Raw genomic sequence first — 17,201 nt, 5'->3', positions numbered from 1 at the left:
AAAGCAAGGGGTGGATAGTGGGCCAAAGGGCTCCAAGGGACCAACGAATGCCGGTCATGAAGCACATAGAATACCCGTGGCTTTACGACTTGGTGATATGTCACATCATGAGCTGTCCCACGCCACATCGCATGGGTAACTCTGGAAGAGTGCAAGGCAGGGAGATTCCCTTCGTCGCCAGCGTGATGGTCTTGACCATCATCGCGGGGAAAATGCTCACCATACACAGGTCGATTTTGACCACTGTGGAGCTCGGGATAGCTCCCCTAGCCATTCAATGCCTACACATGGCTCCAGCCAACGTGTGTCGAGGCATGCCAAAAGTTTTGGCCGAATTAAGGAAGAGTCCGACCTATGGTCTTTCTTCAATCGCAATGTAAGGGTCGAACCCACATTGTGAAAAGTGATCCCCAGATAGATCCGCTTCCTCAAATTGAGGAGTTATAGCGAGCTCTAGATCAACTTAGAGCTTAGCAGAATAAGCGTGGGCGAACCACTAAAGCGTCCCCCTTTTCTCCAGTAGTGTTAGATGCTCCTCTCCCGTCAAGGTTTAGAATGCCCGATATGCGAGCATTCGATGAGAATTCTGATCTGCAGGATCACCTCTATGAGTTTAACGACCTCATGGAGCTTCACCAAGTTTCCAGCTTGGCCAAATGTCGTTGTTTGGCATTGACTCTAACTGTCCATGCCAAGCGCTAGTTTAGATTGCTCCCGCCAGGATTTATCAACTCATGACAGGAGATGAGTTCGTTATTCTTAAGACACTTCCAGGCTAATAGGAAGTTCTCAATGTCGTTGAGCTATCTGAGCAACATACGGCAAGAAAGAAATGAGCCCCTCCAGCCCTATATTGACAGGTTCCACAAGGAGCTGCACAAGGTGGCTAATACACCTAAAAAGTCAGTTCAGACTCTCATTATTGCAATGGTTCGTTCGCAAACCGACCTATGGAAAAAGCTAGAATCTGAGGACCACATTTCCTTCACCCACTTCTATAATCTTACTGAGAAGTACCTCCAAATCGAGAATTTTGTGGCTGCTTCAAATCACCACAACCCCAGTTTTTCAACTTGTGCCCCTAGCCAAGGGAAGAATAGTGGGAGAGTTGATCGCAGATGGGCCAATGACGATCAGCGAAAAGGAAAGAAGCAGTGGTTTGAGCCCAAGAAATCTTATGCTTAGATTCCCCGTCGCAATCGTGATAAGAATCAGCATACTACATTAAATGCATCAGTATCAACTATTCTAGACAAGTCAGAAGAAGCTAATCTTCTAAGAGAGCCAGAGCCAGAGCCCATGAATAATCCCCCTACAGCAAGAAATATTTCCGTTATCATCGAGATAACGGGCACCATACCAACAAGTGTCAAGCTCTCAAGCAGGTAATTGAAGACCTTATTAAAAATGGGTACTTCAAAGAGTGTGTTGATGGTCTAACTCCCATTCGGGATAATGGTCAAGAGAACGAGGGAAAGAAGCGTCGTGGTCACAAAGGTCTCCATCTTGTTGGGATCATATTTGGAGGACCACATCTCGCTGAGAATTCCCGAGGTGCTCAGGAAAGGCATGCACAGGAAGCTCATCATGACCCTGTGAGTGTGATGAGTATGGCACCGCGACCTACTAAGGTACACAGAGAAGAAGAGATTACCTTCTTAAAGAAAGATGTGATGCGATTGCATCACCCCCATAGGGATGCACTTGTTATCGCGCTTGAAATAGATCAGTGCAAAGTCCACAGGATGCCGGTGGACAATGGTAGCGCTGTAAATATCCTATTTCAGCGAGCTTTTGAGGAAATGCAACTGGACGAGGCAGATCCGAAGCTTGTATTTATCCCTCTCTATGGTTTTATTGGGGACCATCTAATTCCTAAGGGAACGATTGCACTTCCTATCACTCTGGGTGATACCCACGAGGTGACCGAAATGACGGAGTTTCTAATAGTAGAATGTTCATCTACATTCAACGGCATTTTGGGACAACCTCTACTACGGAACATCAAAGCTATCACCTTCATCTATCATCTGAAGATGAAGTTTCCCACTCCGACGATGTGTGGTGAAGTCAAAGGATCCCAAAGTGAATCCCGTGACTGTTATGTAAGGGCAGTACAGATGGCGTGCAAAGGGAAAAAGAGGCTTGTAGGCATTCTCGAGCAGGTTATAGCGATCAGCAGGATCAAACCACAGTCGGGTCTAGTGGAAGATAGCATAGATCCTTGTGTTCAAGAGAAGTATTCCTACAATGGACCTATTGAGACTCTATCTAAGGTATCGGTCAAACCAAAATGAACCGACTCGAGTGTTAAGGATTGGAAGCAATCTTAACCCCCAGCTTTCTGCTAACCTAACAAGCTTCCTCAGACAGAATATTGATGTTTTTGCATGGACTCATGCTAACATGGTTGGAATCAGCCTGAAGGTGATGTGTCATGCACTCAACATCGACAATGCAATCAAGCCAGTTCGCTAGAAGAGAAGAGTCATGGACTAGAGCATTATGTTGCTCTGAAAGTTGAGGTGGATAAGCTCTTCTCAAACGGGTTCATTCAGGAGGCTCATTACTTGAGTTGGGTTGTTAATCCTATTTTGGTGAAGAAACCCAACGGCAAGTGGTGAACTTGCGTTGATTTCTTTAATCTCAACAAAGCCTGTTCGAAGGACAGTTCCCCCTGCCTAAAATCGATCAGCTCGTCGACACTACCTCTAGGCATAAGTTATTAAGTTTCATGGATTCCTATTCGGGATATTATCAGATCCCGATGTACATGCATGACGAAGAGCATACCTCGTTCATTATAGATCGAGGATTGTACTGTTATAAGGTCATGCCCTTCGGTCTGAAAAATGTTGGGGCAACCTACCAACGTCTGGTTAACCGCATGTTTTCCGAGTAAATCGGGAAAACAATGGAAGTCTATATTGATGACATGCTTGTCAAGTCGCGTGTCACTTCAAATCACATAGACAATTTCGTAGAGATGTTCGACGTACTCCGAAGATACAGAATGAAGTTTAATCCTCTTAATTGTTCATTTGAAGTATCCTCAAGGAAATTCCTGGGGTGTATGGTTAACTATCGGGGAATTGAAATCAACCCTGAAAATATTCAAGCTCTCCTAGATATGAAAAGTCATGCCAATCGAAAGCAAATTCAAAGCTTGAATGGGAGGATAACGGCTCTCAATCACTTCATATCAAGGGCAACAGATCGTTGCTTGTCGTTCTTCAATATACTTATGGCTAACAAGAAGTTTGAATGGACTTCGGAATGTGAGCAAGCCTTCCAAAGTATAAAAAAGCATCTAGGAAAACCACCTCTTTTGCCCAAGCCTCTTCCCAAAGAAATCTTATTTCTGTACCTGTCCGTCTCTCAGTATGCGGTCAACGTAGCTCTCATTTGAGAAGAGAGCAGAGTTCAGTGGCCAATATGTTATACGAGCAAGCGACTACTGGATGTCGAGACTCAGTATCTAGAGATGGAACGGTTGGCTTATTCCTTGCTAATCGTTTCCAGGAAGTTGCGACCTTATTTTCATGCTCACACCATCCATATTTTGACCAACTATCCACTCAGGCAAGTTCTTTAGAAGCCGGAGGCTTCGCGTAAGTTGCTCAAGTGGGCTATGGAACTGAGTCAGTTCAATCTACATTACAGACTAAAGACAGCAATCAAAGGGCAGACTGTTGCTGATTTTATTTTGAAGTTCTCTTACCAGCCAGATTGGGAACCCGAACGGCCAACCAACCAGCAGGGTTGTCCAAGAAACTATTCGAAACTTATCAACCTGAAGCCTCTATGTTGATGGGTCTTCGAACAGAAGAAGAGCCAAAGTTGGTCTTCTGTTCCTCAGTCCCGAAAGGACTCGCATTCATGGAATCCTTAGGTTTTGGTTCAAAGCTATGAATAATGAGGCTGAATATGAAGCGCTGCTTGCTGGTCTGCGACTAGTAAGAGAGATGAGGTCGGATGTAATCGATATCAATAACGACTCCCAACTAGTTGTCAACCAGATTTTGGGAAAATATCAAGCCAAATAAGAAAATATGATTAGTTATTTAAAGAAAGCTAAGGCCGCACTAGAGCCTTTCAACCATTATACGATCAAGCAAATCCCGAGAGACAGTAACTTTATTGCAGATGCTTTGGCAAAAATAGCCTCATCGGTAGACTATGATGCTCCGAACAGTATTCCAGTCTAGCATCAGCTCACTTGAGCAGATCGTAGCTACAACCAAATCTACATCATGAATGACCTCGATCATTCAGTATGTTTGAGATGGGTCTCTACCTAGTAGTAAAACAGAGACGAGTCCTACGAACTAGAGTTGCTCGTTACACATTTATCGAAGATCGGTTGTATAAGCGAGGGTTTAGCACTCCCCTCCTCCGATGTGTAACTGACGATGAAGCAGAACTACATCATGAGAGAGGTACAAGAAAGGATATGTGGTAATCATACTACTGTACGATCTCTCACCAATAAGATTGTCTGTTAGGAATATTATTGGTTCCTACTTCACGAGGATACTTTCAACTTCGTGAAGAATTGTGACAAGTGCCAGAGGTTCACGAACATCTCGCAAGCTTCTTTCCTCCAACTAACGACAATGACCAGTTCCTCGCCATTCTTTATGTGGGAAATTGATCTCATCGGGCCCATGCTAATCGGTAAATGGGGCGTCAAGTACGTAATGGTAGCAGTGAATTATTTCACTAAGTAGATCAAAGCAAAGCCTTGGGCTGCAATCACTACAAAAAAACTCAAAGACTTCGTCTTCAAGAATATAATATGTCGCTATGGGATTCCTCATGCACTCATCTCTGATAATGGGAAGTAGTTAGACAACAAGGAATTCAAGTAGTTTTGCGACGAGTTGGGGATTCATAAGAAATTCGCCTTAGTAGCAAGAGCGCAAGCCAATGGTCAAGTTGAAATTATCAACAAGACTATTAAGCACACATTGAAGACCAAGCTTGGTGCAGCCAAGGGCAATTGGGCCGATGACCTCCTAGAAGTTCTATGGGCATATAGAATAACTCTGAGAACCTCTACTTCAGAAATGCCCTTCTCATTGGCATATGGCTACGAGGCGATGGTTAAGTGGAAGTTGGAACTAGTTCACTTCGAAGGGAATTTTTCAATGAAACAGACAACGAGGCACTCTTACGTGCGAGTTTGGACTTAGTTGAAGAACACCGCGACAAGGCTCGATTAAGGATAGCTTCCTACCATCAACGAGCGAAAAGATTCTTCGACTCTAAAGTCAAGAGAAGGGATTTTCAGGTTGGCAACCTGGTTTTGAAAGAAGTCCTTCTTGGCACAAAGGAACCAAGTGCGGTGGTATTGGGGCCTAACTAGGAAGGTCCATATCGCATCGCTAAGGTAATATGACCTAAGGTGTATCATCTTAAAAGGCTTAATGGTTCCGAACTGTCGCGAGCTTGGAATGTTGAACATCTTCGCCCGGATTATCTGTGATTCCGAACTCGCTTATGGTTCTGGTCATTTTTACTTGTAAAGTTCTCGTTGTTGTAAATTTTATGAATAAGATTGTTCTAGTTTTCTTCAAAGAAACTTGTGTCATAATCTCAAGTCTTTAATAATCTTGTTATTTGTTATTTTCTGCAAGTTCGATGATCAGATATGTTATATTTGTTTTGTAAAGTGCTTAAGTATAAAAGTACTATCACAAGTAGTCAAAAAGTTCATTTATATATGTTCAATAATATGTACAAAGGAGCGACCGAGAATTACAAAAAAAAAAAGAGCAAGAAAGACTTAAAGCACATATGGGAGAAATCATTGGTCTTCGTTCCCAGGACCCCTGGCTGTGACCCCTTGATCCTCTGGCTGGTCACCAACCTTCGGATCATCTGTTCGATCTACAGGAATGTTTGTGATCAACTGATCGTCTTTCTGGGGAAGTTCTTATTCCTCTTGCTATTCAGCCTCTTCGGCTTGGAGCATAGAAACAAGAGTTGTCTACTAATCATCAAGGAGGTCTAAGATGTCCATTTCAGGATTCCTTGCCCGCAAGCAGTAAACAGCTTGGATTGCCCAATTAGTAGCCTTCCTCTCAAGCTCAAGATTTTTCCGTTTCATCTGTTCAGTCAATGAAGCGACTCGCCCCTAAAACAGCTCGAGGTCCGCTCCAACACCCTCTTTCGCTTTTCTGTGTTTTCCCATAGCCGAGCTCGATTCTCCTCTGCCACCTTTGCGCTATCAAAGCTCGCCTACAACTCATTTTCTCTTTCGTCCAACTCTTTGGTGAGCTTTGCCATAGTTCGTTGGAGCCCTTTATTGTCAACATCTCTCTTCTCGAGCTCCCCCTTCTGAAAGTCCACTGCTCGAAGAGTAATGTCTCTTTCAGTCAGGTACTGATCTGCTTGGATGTGAACCATTTTTGCCTCCACATCTATAGTCGCAAGATCTTGCTTCAGCTTGGCATTCTCCTCCTTCAGCTCGTGGAGTTTACCGGCAGAGTCCATGTCACTCTTCTGTTAGGCCACGGTCAGTGCAAGGAAAGACTACATGAGAAAAGAGACAAAAGTTAGTTTTTTTTAGATCTTAAAAAAACTAAGAGATTAATTGGTATTGAAAAGTTCTCGAAGAGAAATGGCTGTTTTACCTGACTCTGCAACTGGAACGCGGTGGCCACCAAGTCAGAGGGTCGAGAAGCCACAAACCCATCAAAGGCTGCAGCGAGTTGGCATTCTAACAGGGTGTATACCACCGACTGCAAGTGTTTTGGCAGTTGCCTTAGTGAACCCAACACAGACGGGTCTAGCCTCGAGGAGGTATGCACCTTTTCGGCCTATTGTTTGCCACTCTCCTCTAGGCGGTTGTGGTCGTTCCCTCACCCCTACGCAAACTCTTGGGGGCAGCCAGAGTGTCGAGGTCATTCCAAAGCAAAAGACGTGGTAGGCTCGAGTTCTCTCTAGCAACACCCCGAGGCCCTCTAGTTCAGACTCCGACTCTTCCTCGGTGAGTAGTTGCTTTCTCTTCCTGCTCTTCTGGCCCACAATCTTCTTCTTTAAAGAGTGAGCGGCAGCGGGCTGAGAAGCTTCTTTGCGTCGCTTCGTGGTTGGTTACCTTTCGGCACCGATCTGTATCCCTCCCATGGGGACATCACTGAAAGTCACTCCAACCAATTCAGTCGAGTCGATCTTGGGGAATGTGAATCCCCCAGTCCTCCTCGATATCTTCAAGACCCTTGGTGGCATGGTTGCTACACGACATGAAAATGTGTCAGCAAAGAAAGTTCTTTAACAAAAAGATAAGAGTTCTCCTGCATGAGAAGGTAATTACGAATTGGAACTTCCAAGGACGCCTCGGGGCTAAAGAAACCGTACTTTCGTAAGTTGGCAGTGGTCATAAGCAGCTTCGCATCGTGACTTTGGTCAGGCAGTAGACCGAATGCCTTAATACGGCTAAAGTCTGCTAGAGCCGATAACCTGGTCGTTTTGTTTCTTGCAAGAAAGCGAAGGGTGCGTTAGCCTTACTTATTAAGGAAAGGATAAAGTTAAGGAATAAACAGTTTGGAAATTGAAGGGAAAACCTACTTGACTTTCTAAATTTACAAACGCCATCATATTCGAAAAAGAAATATTTGGTTTCATAAGCCCTAACGTTGCTAGGGTAACTAAATATCCCTCCATCGATCGTCGATCATTTCGAGAGGTAATATGAATCCTTATCTTTACTCCTCTTCAAATAGTAGGCACAGCCAAGCTCCACAACTATCAGCTCGCTGAGTCTATGTTCGCTACATGCGATATACATAACGACCGTTATTATATACGCATTGGGTGTTAACAGGAATGGAGCAACCTCAAAGTGGTCGAGGATCGACCTGATGAAGGGGTGAAAGTGTATCGTCACCCTGCATTTGAAAATTGCTTCTGAGATCGCATTCATTCCCTCTAGAAGGTCCTGAGCAATGTGCAACTTGTGCTGGTAGACATTTATGTGATCGCAAACTGATCTACCGCCTTTTGAATTTTGTTCGTAGTGGCTGCTAATAGTACCGCCTGTCCGGGACCCACTAAGGTGCCCGATGGTTGTGAGCTTGTCCCTTTGGCTACTTTTATCTCAAGAACATCCATTGCTCTTAAAGTCTGAAAATGTGCAATATGTAGAGATGACTCAATCTCCGTACGCATTGTCTCGTACGACGACTTATAAGAACAAAAAAAAAAACCCTAGTTTCTCTCCTATAACCCTAAAAATCCTAAAGGATGATTTCCCAAATATCTATGCCCTATTTTTTTTAGCTCTTAAAAGTGTTCCATCTTGAACACTGCCCGCGAATGTGCATTGTGCAATCCTAGCAGAAATCTACTCCCACCATTATTATGAAAGACTAAGTTTTTTAACAGAAATGAAAAAGAGAAAAGGAGAATAAATTTTCTTTACATCTAGATTACTAGGAGTGAACGTTCTGTCGTAGAGACGAGTGTGCATCAACCAGGAAGAGGATGAACTGATTTCTTGAGTATGAAAACATTGTTTTTCTTTCTGGAAACGCAAGTTCTATGAAAAATGAGCAATAGGCTTAGGGTTTTATAGGGAAGAAGGTGACTTTGGGCTTCCCTTACAAGCAACGTTTGGGCGGGATGCATTCCTAGCCGTTGCATGCAACCACGTGTCGCCAATCTTCGTGGAGAGTAACCTTCACACTTCATGGAGATCAATCGACATTTCTCTCCATTGGAGACGCCAAACGTCAACATGGTTATCTCTTTTACATTAAATGCACTCTCATCCGCATTTAATGTTTTAAAAGAGAATATCGTTTCAGCATGACTTGCATTTAATGCTCATGGCTAACACTTATTGCGCAAAGACACATTTATCAGATAAAGCTTATTTTATTGACCAGGACAGTTGTTAAGCGCAATGAATAAACATCTAAAGAGGTCATTCGAAAAAACATTCTTCCTCATATATCAAGCTCAGAGCGAGTGATTTCTAGCTTTCGATAGCAAAATACTCTAAGTACTTTCAGGTCGCAAATGACGGATAGAGTTCAAAACACACCAGTATAACACTGGGTAGGATCCGACATAGGTTGCTGAACCTTTTGGGACGATCATGTCAAGTCACTTGTGTAACTCTCAAAGATACATGTCACAACCTCTATTTTGTTCGCTATTTGGGTGAAGTCATCGACCTTGTTTCGACTGTTCCCAACTGATAGTTTGAGCAGGTGCTCTTCAAAACAAGTCAAGTCAGGGCATAATCATGAAGTTCTCATGATTCAATTCTTGAACCTCAAGAACTGGGGAGCTTCTGTTATGCCTAAAAAATCAGGGCTAACGCGAGCTTACGTCAGCCAATGCCAATAAGAGTTCAGGAAGGCTTTGTGTCGTCTAAAAGCTGCCACGTCGTTAGAAGACAGAAAGAGTATAGCTGTCATCAACTTGGTAGACTCAGGGTTTATCTACGAGTGGATGGGAGTCACCCACATGTCCAAGCCTTATGCGATTTGAGGATATCTGCCGTGTAATAAGTCAATAGGAAGCGCGGTAGGAATTGTACTACACCTGCCCACTTGCAGACTTGTAATCGTTACCCTAAAACCTTCTACTATAAATAGAGGGTTCCCCCTCTCATTTTCAGGATTCTGATAAGAAACCCACATTCTGATTGTAACCTTTTACTCTCAAAACACAGACAACCTGCGAAGGAGAAACTGACTTGATATTCTCTCTGAATAATTAGTCCCTTGTACCCTTGCTCACTAGTCGCTTTATGCGACCTCCTGTAACCTCATATATATAAAAAGAACAGTGGAAGTAAGATTCGATTTAAGCATCCAAACCACTTTAAAAATCATCTTCCATTTACTTCATTGCATTTTCCATTCATACGTAATTTCTAAGCTAGCTTAGCACTTTGCACGTGCAAATCGTTGGTATCAAAATCAAGCATCAACAAAGTATGATGAACATAATCAGAAAAACTTGCGTATATGAAATCAAAGCTATGTTATACAGTATCAGCTAATTCTCGTCCCGTAGTTTCAAATGGTAACAATAGTACACATAGTATTGAAAAAAGAGTTACAACTTCCAAGAGAATTATAGCAAGTGTGATGGCAACCAGTCACTAACCCCACTGCCACAAGAGGGCATACCATGCCACCAATTTTTCCCACTCCATGTACGATGCCAAAACCAGTTGCCCTCAAAGAAGTTGGATATACTTATAAAAAAAAATGAAAAAAAGGGTAAAATGTTAGACGACTAGAAAAAAATGTTAGTTTCTTAGAATGGCAACTTTATATAATACTAATGTCAAGACATTATAGATGCAAACTAGCCCTCTTGTATGGAATGGCAGAGGCACTCTTAACACCCCAAGGGAAAAAATGACAAAGGCAACATATAAAATGCTATGAAAATTGAAATTTATTTTATTCAAATGCCATAAGTATCACAGGACAAAAAACACATCTTATTAGTGCATATATATACATGAAAGCTTGCTACTTAGATCATGCAATTTCTATCCTAGTCACTTTTTGTTATCTAGAAGAAAACCTTTATATTTGAAGTCAAGAGTTAAACATGTGCAATGATGCTCTTAAAGAGTAAGAAAATCAAAGATAGGATCTATTAAAGAGTTTAGGGAAACCAAGGGAATACCTCTCGGCAATAGAGACTGGCAATTGTGAAGGAACCATTGACAAACATTCGAGCTCCAAATAATAATCATGTTGTTAAAGTAACACAGGGATGGGTAACCAGTGGTATAAGGAATATGAAAGTCAAAACAGACATAGCCGTCATGGACATCTTGCGACCAATTTTGTCAACAATTACTGCAGATAAAAGGAGTCCAGGAAGCTCTACGAAAGAACTTTTAGTTAATTGTTACTGAATCATCAGTTCGTTAAAAGTAACAACAGTTATTTTGATTGCAAGGAACATTTACAAGAAGTGTCTATGCAATATGCATTACCTGCCAAGCTAGTGATAAATACATTAATATATAGACTTGCATCCCTTGCATTTTGCAAAAGTAAGAATGCTGAGCCACATTTCCTTTGCTCAATACTTAACTCTGATATCAACAATATAACCCCATAAGATAAGAATGAATCAGCAAAGAATAGTACCCATAGCAGAAAGGTAGTTCTAATTAAGCTTGATGAAAAAAGCCTAGAAATTGGAGAGAATCCAGATTTGACTTTTGTTGTTTTGTTTGAAGATGAAGAAAGCTGAGGTTTATGTTCCGGAACAACCAATTGCTCATCTAGTCTAGCAATATTATCAGGCAAAAGCGATCCAGAAGGAAGATTTCTCCCATTCTTTAGAGCTATTTTCTCCAGAACACGATGAGCATCAGCAGTTTGACTAGCCATACATAGATACCTTGGAGACTCTGGTGCTAGACCATGCAACAGAAACACAGCAAATGATGGCACAGAGGACAAGGCTAGTAGCCACCTCCAATTCAATCTTGGTATGATAATCTGCAATTAAGAAAAAATAAAGAATTGAAGTTTTGTGCTCACTCTTTCCAGTCTTAATCACTAACATATCACTTGCAACTAATTCCATAAATTAAAAGAGAAATTCCATTTTCTTTACGGTATGTTCGTTAATTTCACAAGGGATTCATTTTGATCACCAGGCATATTTGCAGCATTTTGCTTTCTAGTTTACCTGTTTGCTTGCCACAATAGTTTTAAAGAGAAAGAAACATATTATTAACAAATTTAACAGAAAGTGCAATCAGATTCAGTGCAACTCACCAAGAATTAGAAGAAAAATGATATCAAATAGATCACATAAGTACATAATTTCACAAATAATTGCTTAAAGTAACAAGGAGCACAATAGCATCTTCAAAACACAATGAAGGATAAGGGAACAAACCCATGCAAGTGAAGCCTCAAATATTGTTCCAAGTGTCCAGAAAAGTTCTAAGACAACCATCCACAGGCCTCTATTGGAAGCAGGAACAAACTCTAGAAACCAGGATACAAATACAGATCCGCCGCCTAGACCAAAACCAACCAAACCTCCGGAGAGTCACTAATGATAAATAATTTGGGGAGAAAGCACTGACTAACCCAGTTAAACTAGCTACCAAAGCTACACCATAAAAACCCTTCCTGGAAAGGCAAAGTGAATAAATCAATCAGAAATAAGATTGGCCAACATGATGAAATTCACAGGGGAGCAGTGACAATGGAGTAATAGAAATTTTAACATAGACCAGTACCTTCACAAATAAATCTATGTTTTTTCTACTTTCCCAACAATAAAAACATAAAATACTATCGGATTACCCAACATAATTTTACTTCAAATCAGAACAGTTCCATAAAAATACTTCAAAATTTTATTATTCAGATAATTAATTCCCAGAAGCAAGTGAACATGTTCATTTACGCAGGCAAAATGATGAAAACCTGGATACTCATCACAATCGATAAGTTCAGAAGCATAAACAGCAAAGAGGGTTATGGGCGAAAAAGCCAAACAGAAAATGATTGATTAGGACATTTATATATGAGAAAAGAACATAAGATGTCATTAAGCTATCAACAAACCATAAACAACAAAGAGAATTAAGGGTAAAAAAGCCTGCCTTCTACCATAGTTATCAGATATATAGCCCCATGAATATGTACCAAGAAGCAAGCCAGCAAATACAACAGTTGTTAAAAGTGATTCTTGAGTAGGTGAAAGTCTCCACTCTGATTTAATTGCAGGTCCTATGAAAGATAGAATCATAATTTCCATAGCTTCCGGAAACAATCCAAGTCCAGCATAAAGAAGAAGAAGAACTTGAAACTTCCCAAACCCCACATAAGTAAATGCTTCATCAAGCGTGTATACAAGCCTTTCATTATCCATCTCAACAACAATTGGAAAAATGAAAACACCCACATGCACATCTACGTTTTATAGGCGCCCAGTTGAGTAAAGATTGAAATCACCATGGTTTTACCATGAAATTTTCAAGAAGCAAGAGGGCTTGCAGGTGTTAAAAGTGAGAAAACACCAAACGAAGTGGACAAAGAGCATTTTATTCATGTTATCAAACTTGTATAATAGAATCTTTTCAAGTGATGGGATAAATATCTTAAAATATACAAAAAAAAAAAAAAAAACTTTATCAAACGGTTATAATGGATTGGGACATTGGGGCCGTGTTTTGTTTGTATTAATAAAGCTGTGCAACTACTCATTTATGGGGTTAACAACAGGCGTATTACAAGCAAAGTCAATGATTTGATTGTCCATATAAACTGAGTGCAGTTATCAATCCAATTTACACAAATTCATCTCTATATTTGTGTTATCCATGAATTTTAAGGATGATAAAAGAATAATATTAATGGTGAGTTTGAGATTATTATATACTCTAAATGTGTCTAGCAAGAACAGAGCGAGGATTTTGTTTCAATGGGGGCAAAAAAAAAATTTGACCATATAAAAAAATTATTCATGAAAAATAGACTTTTTAATACATTAAAGAAGAAAATTAAAATAATTTGAAATTTGGGAAAATAAATAAAAGGTGGTGATTATGTTGGGATTTCTGGCTACTTTGCCAAATAAAATAACGGTGCTAATGTAACAACACATGGTAGAAGGGTACAATTGAAATTTTTCCAAGTCATGGGGCATGAGCCCCCACTCACTCCTTAGTGCTCCGTCCCAAGTGTTTGGTAAACAATTTCAAAAGTGATCATAGGAGATAGACTGTTGCATATCTATTTTAGATTTCAAAAACTGCTTTTGGGAGGGTTATTTACAAATATACCCCAAAATTAAATTAAATTTAATTTTTTTTACTAATTAAGAGAAAAGTTAGAAACTCGTTGGCTAGCTATTGCCGGCGATGGTCGGCTACCATAGTGACAATTGGGTCGATATCACGGGCATGGTTGCACTCGCCAATCGGCATCTATGCAACCGCACCACAATGTCTAAAAAAATGACGACATTTTGGTGTAACAGATTGGCAAATTCAGCTGAAAGTTTCTTGAACCATTACGGAAAATTGACGTAGTATTTTACGACACCAATTGTCGGCAAATTCATTAGTGACGACAGGCAGCCACCCCCGGCAAATTAATCGGTCCCAACCACCATGGCTATTTTTCAACTTTTAAAACTTTAAATTTTCTTATTTAAAAGAATTAAATTTTAATATGATTATAATATATAAAAATTATTTAAAAAATACTTATTTTGGTCTTTTTTGCATGGGTTATATCTAGGGGTAGGCAAAATTTTAGGGTAGAACCGGAACAACGGGTACTCAGGTGTTGATTCTAGTTCCTACCTAGAACCGATCGTAATAGATAGGTTCCAGTTCAAAAAAAGTGGAATCGATACTGTGCGTTCTGGTTCGATTCCAAATCAAAAGAACCAGAACCGGAATCGGGAACCAGGACTAAATTGGTATAATATTAAAGAATATAGGGTTTTTTGATATTTTGCATATGGGTTTTTTTTATAATGTTATTAAAAGAATTATTTTTGAATAAAATAGTATATTTGATTGAGTATAATATATTTAGTTATTTACTTCAATTATCAGTTCTAAGTTTATCTATAATAAATTCGTAATTAATTAATTATTATAATAAATTGATAACATTATAAATTTAATTACTAGTTGATATCATACTTAATCAATTATAATACTACATTATAATTAAATGATTACTTAATTAATTATAATTTTATAATATTATTTAATTGATTTATAGTATAATTAATTATAGCATTACGTTATGATTACTCTTAATTAATTGACTTATAAGTTATAACATTTAATATATTACTTAATTAAATAATTAGAAATTTAATTAATTATAGTATTACATTATAGATTATAGTATAATTACTTAGTCCATTATAACATTTTATTATAAATATTAATACAAACTTAATTAAATGATTAAAAATTTAATTATTATAATATTATATAAAATTTATAGTATGATTACTTAATAGTTTTACCTATCATTTAAATATATAAGAAAATTTTGGTTTTTTTCATCTTTTATCAAAAGTTTTATTAATTTTCATTAAAAAATCAGTTTTTAAAAAACTTTTATTATATTTAAGTTTCACTTATTACTTGATTAAGAAATTAATATATATTAAGATATTACGTTAATAATAGTTTTTAAATATTTATTATCGGTGAAAACAAACAATTAAACACATAAAACCTCTCTATAATCATAATGATGGGACTACCTAATTTTATTATTATGAGAAGTTTAACTCACAGAGATGTAGTTAAAAAATTTCTTATTTCATAATTCATGTTTTAGTATACAATATTAGGATTTCAATTCATGTTTTAATAATATTAAGTTTTAATTCAGCGCTTCATTGCCTACTTTTGAAATGAAAAAGATCGTATTTGAAACCAACAAAGATAATTATCCTTGATGGAATTGTAAAGCAGTTACTGTATGGCAATTGACGTGAAGCCACAGACAATATCAATTGTTTTAAGCATTACAAAATTAGGACCCCCGATGCCGTAGAATTGCAAGTTACAAATGATGTGATGAGGAGAATCAAGAGTCTTGTAGAATTGAGTGAATGATTCGAAAACTTCACTATATTAATCGAATGAATATTAATGTCTTCTTTAATCATCCAAATGAGTACAAGTTATGTATGCTTTAACAAAAAAAGAAATCATTTCTACAATTAAACAAGAAGTATAAAAAAATAATTATGAGGATGATAGTACGGAAATACAAAAAGTTTCATGTCAAGAAGCTCTAAACATGCTTGAGAAGCTAGAAATGTTTTGGCTTTAACAAGATAATATTCATGCTAACGAGTAATGTACCCGCAAGTTAAAAGATATAATAACAACTCTAAGCATAAATAATTGTCTTAAACAACTTCAATAAATATTTTTTTCATCTTAAACCTTTAATGTAACTACCATTTTTTTTTTTTCCAATATACAGATATTATTACTATGTGAAGGTAACTTTCCTTAGACGGGAATTAGAAAATTATAATTTATTACAATGTAGAGTTTTTATTCTTATTTATAACTATCCCAAATTGGGAATAAAATTTTTAATGACTATATAAGTTTATTCCTATTAGAGTATCACTTAGAGAGGTTTTACTATGTACTATAATCAAGTATCGAACATCAAGTAAATATAAACAAATTATTTAATGTTTTGCACTTAATTGTTGGGTGGTAATTTAATTTTATAAGGGTTTATTTGTTATTTAAAAAAAAGGTGGGTAATTGATATTTTTCAGGGTACCTGGAACCAGAACCTACGGTTCTAGTTCCAAATCAAAGGAACCAGCCAATTCCGATTCGGTTCCGATTCCTTTGATTTTGGGCAGGTTTGGGAGTTATATCTCATTTCTTATAGAATGATACTATTGGCACCCCATAAAATATCTTATTAACCCCTCTTGTTATTCTTATTATATAACAATTTTTATCCTTAACACATTATAAAATTTCATTGACAAGACAAATCATTGTATTATTATTCCGAAAATCTCATATTTCCCATATTCATCATGGAAATTTAATTTAAAATATACGTACTCCCTTTCATGAGTTTATATATTACCTTTTTAAACAATGAAGATGGAATTTATGAAAAAACAAATAATACAACTCTATACATCTATCTGTTAAATTCTATGGTTTTTTTCTTTTCTCTTTATAAATATTAATTATCCGGTTGTATCTTTAAGCTAGCTTCATGATTGCAGCACTTAAATTTCTTTTGATGAAATGTTGTACTGTATTAGCATCTTCTGTTTATTTAAAACGTTAAATTTGGTGACATCTTTGATATTGGTAAAAACTTCCTGTACGATTTTATGCTATAATAACGATCTCATGAAAAAGAAGAAGTAAAACTAGTCTATAATAATTAGGATACACATGAATATAAGGCTAATTTTGAAATAAATGGGTTTGCTTAAACGTTTACATAAATCTATAACTCTAATGGATTAGGGGTGTTTTTGTTAGATTTCAACTTTTAGACATTGGTTTGACCCGCCGCAACCTAGGACCCAACCACTTTGCCAGGTTCATTTTAGATGACAATTTATAGATTACATTCCCATATGCTAATTAAATCTTCATGAAGCTTGAATTGCAAATATAAGCTAAGATATTGATGAACATAATCATAAAAACTTAA

The 17,201-nt window shown here is 38.0% G+C and overlaps 1 pseudogene; it reads right to left on the bottom strand.

Moving 5' to 3' along the window:
- Positions 1-10,019: 10,019 nt before the first annotated feature.
- Positions 10,020-13,062, bottom strand: LOC116133269 (annotated as a pseudogene).
- Positions 13,063-17,201: the final 4,139 nt, after the last annotated feature.

Source organism: Pistacia vera, unplaced genomic scaffold, assembly GCF_008641045.1.
Source record: "Pistacia vera cultivar Batoury unplaced genomic scaffold, PisVer_v2 Contig268, whole genome shotgun sequence".
In the NCBI taxonomy this organism is placed as follows: domain Eukaryota; kingdom Viridiplantae; phylum Streptophyta; class Magnoliopsida; order Sapindales; family Anacardiaceae; genus Pistacia; species Pistacia vera.
This window is presented reverse-complemented; position numbering and strand designations above follow the sequence as displayed.